A 6490-nucleotide genomic window follows, 5' to 3' on the forward strand; every position below is an offset into this window, starting at 1 on the left:
GGAGCCGAGATGGCAGACCTCTGTCCAGGATACCAGACAAGAAACTCTTTCCTGCCCCTACCCTATCAATGAATGTATAATTTTGATATTATATATAATAATATTATATATTTATATAAAATGATATATTATTAAGTATAGATAATATTTGATGTATCGACAGACGCGACCAAGTACATTGTAGCCCTAGACCTCGATAACTCTCCTGTGAAGAACAGGTACATGTGAAAAATTTTAAAATGCTTTGATTTAAACTTTGACTCCTTCCTCTTTTATAATTTGACTTATGACTTCTAAAATTATAAGAGCAAATATGGAATTAAAGAGTAGAAAAATACACCTCTGTGCTAAAACAATCTATGATTTGGAAACAGCAGACCACCAATGGTACTAGGTGAAATATGGCATTAAAATGTTGTAAAATTTTGAAATGTTACGTAGATGAAAGTCGAGAACGGAGCGATTTGAAACATGATTTGATACTTTTGTAACTTGTGGCTGTCGGAACAAAATTAATGTATGCATACATATTTAGCTTTACTTTTTAAGTTCGCAGCTTAGCTTAAGTACCACTTTATTTCTTTTAAGAGAACTAATTATTCAGTCTGGTATGACTCAAACGGTCACAATGTATGTGCTTATTAATTAAACATTATTTTGATTTATAACTACTAAATTAGTCAAATTATAAAATAAATAAATAAAATTTATTTTCTATTTTTATTTAATTGAAATAATAACTTTAGGTAAACCAAATCTTTATTGAGTATAAAAATAAACGGAAATTGGTTATATATCCCTCAAACCAACAAAATTAGTATATTTTGGCCCCAAAACATCATAATTGCATGTCACACCTTAAAAAATATGTGATGAATTAAGGATATAAATTCTCTGTTATTAAGTTTGGGATAAAAACAAAAACCATATTCTCTTAATTAGGGTATAAAACATGGGTTAACCAGTATGTAAATGTCAAAAATACATAGCCCTCACCCTCTCTCACCCATCCAAGCTTAACTCACACTCACCTCCGCCCTGTGCCCAAGCTCTAGAGCATTAAACCATCTCTTCCTCTGTCACGACGGCCATCCGAGTCCCTTTCTCGCCAACGGCCGCCCAAGCCTCCTCCTCTCTCATGAGACCGCAAGATCCCGTAAATCTCTCTCGTCCCGGTCATGGTCGGTAATCCCGAAGTCCTTCTCCCGCAGACGGACGCTTCAAGCCTCCTCCCTCTCCAAGGGAAGGGGAAGGGGAAAAGGGAAGGGGAAGGCCTGCAACTACTCTAATAAATGAAGAAATCCATGGTTAAGAGAATATTAAGGTATGAATTGTTCATATTGATAGTTTCTTTTCTTATTCTATTTCTTTTCTTTTGATGCATAAATTTCTTCATGGTCTTTAAATTTGAAATAATATGTTTTTATAATTTTTGTAGGTTTGGAAATATGGATGTACTAAACATCATTTTGTGAGCATGTGGAGGTGTTGATGTGTTTGCAGTATATACATTTTGTGAACATGTGGTGATGTTGTATTTGCAAATATTATTTTGTGAGCATGTCGACTTCTTGATGTATTAATATCAATTTGTGAACATGTAGAGATGTTGATATATCCGTAAGCATTATTTGTGAACATGTTAATGTATTTGTAAACTTTTTGTGGAGATATTGATGTACTTAAATTCATTTTCTAAATATTTTGATTTTACGATAATTAAGGATGCATTTGTAAATGTGTTATAGGTGATATGTGGATATTGTATATGTGATTGTGTTATTTAAAGGTACATTCATAATCGAAGTTTTTGTAATGACTAAAATTTGTTTAGGTTATTTGGTTAGGTTTGATAAATAAATTCAATAAAACTAAAATTTTGGGGTATATTTGAAAGTGCAAATAATAGTTTTTGAGTTAGAGTTCATATTTGTAAATTAAAAGTAATTTTTAGTTATTTTAAATTTTAGATTTTTAAAGTGGGTATTTGTAAATTTACAATGAAAAAGTTTTCAGGGGTATATATGTAAAGGGTATAAAGGCCATTTTGCACATTTGATGTTAGTTAAATGATATAATTTTAACCTCAGGGGTGTATATGCAATTATACATATTATTCAGAGGTATATACGCAATTATGTTTTATTCAGGGGTAAATATGCAATTTTAAAAATATTCAAGAGTATACTTTCAAAAAAAATCCTAAAATAAATTGTGAAAAACAAATACTTTATGTCACACCCACCCCTTTTACCGAGGTAAATGTGCACCCATCACTCCATCAGTTAAAAATCTATTTTAACTAGAAAACTAACACACCTGAAAACCAAATCAGACTTACAAAACATGATTAACAATTTTACACAGCTATAGGTTCAAATACATTAATACAACAAACATAATTAATTTAATCTGCAGGTACAACCATTACAAGATCACGACACCAACACATAGAAAGAAAAAGGACCTACTCCAATTTTGGACTCAACCCTAACTAGCTTTATACTCACACAAGCAATCTAGTAGGGTCCTGCTCCTACAACTGTAACACATTTCAGTTGGTCTATAGTGGTTCACTAATTTCAAATAATTAAATATAGCGTATATAAAGTATATCAAGATCAATTCCTCAAATAATTTCCCAAATTTCCCAAATACCAGAGTTTTGGCAAAACACAATTTTAAAGAGCTTTTAAAACATTTTAATATGCCCACATGGTTTCCACAAATCAATCAAAGTCAAAGCATACGTAACCATTAATATAAATACATTAATTGAATAATTAATTCATATATAAATGTTTTTTCCACATTTGAAACTATGTATAATTATACAAAGCTAGATGTAAAAATATGATTGTTATGGCACAACAACGGCAAATAAATATAAGTATCTTTTAACATTATACATAATTAAAAATAATAAAATGAAATAATTAAAACAATTATTTTCAAAGTACTAGCTGTTAAATAATTATTTCAAAATAGTAACAATTAATCAATCATTCAAAATAACAGCCACTACTAACTCACGTGGTCTCTCTTGGGTTTCCCATTAGACCTGGAATTCCCTCCCTAGCCTGAACAACACTAATAGAAGAACAAAATAAAATAAATAACTACGACAAACTAAGGACATAACTGAACACAAAAGAAAATACAAAAACAAGTAACTGACTCTCTAATTGGGCCCACTCACTCCACTCGGTTTAAACTCAACCTTGTATAATCAAACTAGTCTCCAATTGCACTTAAATCAACTCAATTTCAGCTAAACCCTCCTGCACCAACCCTCAATTTTCATCGAACCAAGTTTAATTGTTATACAGACATTTTTGAACCAACTTGGTTTAATCAAACCTAATTCTCCTTGAATTGGTCACCCCAGAGTCATTAGCCCAAAAACTCGAATCCAAGCCCAAATCAATCTTAACCAACTTAACCTAAAATTCAACCCAACTCAATTACACATTGAGTTAAAAACCAAACCAATCCTCAATTGGTTGCATCAACCCACTATTTACTCTCATTCAAACATAAATGAACCCAACCTATTCCAACCTGGCTAGCCAAACCCAACACCAATCCAATTGAATGAACTTGACTCAGTCAAATCAAGCCCAACTCAACCAATTCAATTAAACTCAACCAACTCTATTCTAACCATCATCATCATCATCATCATCATCAACTTAAACAAATCCTAATTTCCGGTTACTACAATAACAAACAGAAACCCAGAAAATTCATCCTCCATTCCATGCAAAATCCCACTTCAATACAATGGTTTTCCCATACAAAATCATGTTTATAGTAACCCCTTCATCCTCTCTATTAACACTTCTTCAAAAATCCACCATCTTCTTCATCAAACCAACCACACATACAAGCATCCAAACATCTCAAAACAAAATTATTTAAAACCCTTACCAAAGAAGCTCCACTCCGGCGAACTATCTCTGGTGATCTCTAAACCAATCTCCTTTTAATCTTCTTTCTCTCATCTCATCCTTTTTTCTTTCTTTTATTCTCTTATCTTCTCTCTTTTGTTTTTTTCCCCACCGGCTTGATGAAGAAGAAAGATTAACCTTATCCAAAACCTTCTTATCTCTTTACTTAAATTTCTGCGAAAATTCATGATCGGTCCCTGAAAAATAAAATTTCTTACAAAAAGATCCCTGAAAAGTCACCAATGGTCCCTGAATCATGAAATAGTATCACTAAAAAGTCTAGAACTCCACCTTTTCATCCATTGGTTTCGTAAACATTAAACCTTTTATTACTTATGAATCCAAAGTTTTTCTAGAAACTTTCACACTTAGATCCTTGTTCTTTCTACTTGGGGTTTCTCAACAAAATTACTCAGACTTTAAAAATCTAAACGTCAACCGTGGATAATACCATGAATATAATTTTTTACAGGTATTCAAAGGTTCAAGGTATTACAATCTATCCCCCTTAAAAAAAATTTCATCCTCGAAATTTCCTCAACAGACATCAATCTGACATCACTGAATTCATTACTTATTCCAACACCTGTTCTCTTGTTCCAAATATGCCTCAATAACACACAAAAATTCCTCAAAAAGTACAATTTAGTATCACATATAACACTCTTTTGTCATGGCCACTCGACTTTCCTTACTTCCAGCATTCGGACAATAAAACAATCTTCCATCTTTCCACAATCCAGGAGAAAAGAAACTTCTTATTCACAAAGTAGAAATACAGCATACCTAAGATATATAGGTGGAATACAAACATCTCAAGCCAAAGCGATGATACGAACAAGCTTATTCCACTATTCAAGAATCTCAGTACAACCACCGAACCTCACCCTTGTCTATAGTAGCGATGTAACCTTTCCCGATTCCATTGCTCAACCGCTGCACTCAAAGTTAAGAATTGCATGGGCATCATCCTATGCCATTGCAAAAACTCCTCAGGAACTCCATATCCCTTTCTCAATTCTGACATGTGACTCTCGTCTAGGTGAAAATGTTCCATGAAAATATTCATGGACGATTTGTACTTGATCCAAAAATTAAGTACTTGATCTAGTTTTCAATTTCTTAGCCTTAAGTCCACAAGGTTTGAGATATCTTAGGCCCTTGGATGATTTGACAAGTTACTGTAAACCAAATCTTTACATAGTCATTCATAAACTAGTATATATATATATATATATATATATATATATATATAGATATATATATATATATATATATTCTGATTTTTATCACTTGATGCATTAAGAGATGCTAAACAATTTTCCTCTTGAAGTCTAAGATTTGACATGCACTTGTATAACACAAAAGCCTGCTGAGAACATCTCGCATGTAAGGAAAGTGTATCTTCTAATATTGATTACACAAAATGGTAAATGGTGTGCCCATTTTAGTTTTAGTTCTTGAAATTATTATTATTATATCATTATATATTAATATTATTATTATTATTATTATTATTATTATTATTATTATTAGTGGTAGTAGTAGTAGTTGTGGTTGTACATTATTCAGCAAAGGTATACTTGCACTATACATTAATCACTTCGGTTATGAATTTTCAGTTTGATTCATAGATATGGTTTTGACTTACATTGTACTTAAAGAAAACTTGGTTGATACCTCTCATTCTCCCCTCTAGGGTTGGGAGAAGGTTAGTCAAACCACCGTAACTAACACACTTCCATTCCTTTTTGTCCTTTGCTTTATCACTTATCAACTTCGTTAAAAAAAAAAACTCAGTTGAGCCTAACGACCTTAGTATGGATATGATATATATATATATATATTGGCACTATCCTCATTTTGTAGATCTTTGTTTACACACAATTTTTTATAAATTTTTTTAAAAAATACATTTATATTTTTAAAATTCAAAATATAAAATTTAAAAAAATTCAAAAAAGAAAAACAACATAAAAAAATAAAAAAATTCCCAATCTCCCATAAATGGAAGGAGATACATGCAAAAAAATGCAAAAGATGAAAATTTTTAAAAAAAGTGATAGAACATTTGAAGACAAGTTGAAGGGAAAAAAAGTAGGAAGAAGGACGAGGAGAGAGAGAGAGAGAGAGAGAGAGAGAGAGAGAGAGAGAGAGGAGGGAAAAAGTAAAAGTGAGAACAAAAAAATAGAGACAAGAGAGAAGACAAGAAGAAAACTCGAGAGATAGAAGAAAGAAACCTGATAGAGTGAAAAAAACAAACAGATTAAAAAAAATGGAGGAAAAAATAAAAAATTGAGGAAAATAATAGAAGAAAACAAAAGAGGAATACAAAATAGACAAAAAAAAAAATATAGAAGATAGAGCGATAGGAGAAAGAAGAAAGGGATAATTTCACTCATGACCACAAATGATTGTACTTTATAACGTTATGACCACAAAACTTTTTTTCTGTAACACGAAAACTGCTTAACATTTTTCCATTTGCACGTAAGGCTATAATGGCATGTTTTAAGACTGTTTCCGTTGCCATGTTAGCT

Source organism: Dioscorea cayenensis, chromosome 5, assembly GCF_009730915.1.
Source record: "Dioscorea cayenensis subsp. rotundata cultivar TDr96_F1 chromosome 5, TDr96_F1_v2_PseudoChromosome.rev07_lg8_w22 25.fasta, whole genome shotgun sequence".
NCBI classification, from domain to species: Eukaryota; Viridiplantae; Streptophyta; class Magnoliopsida; order Dioscoreales; family Dioscoreaceae; genus Dioscorea; species Dioscorea cayenensis.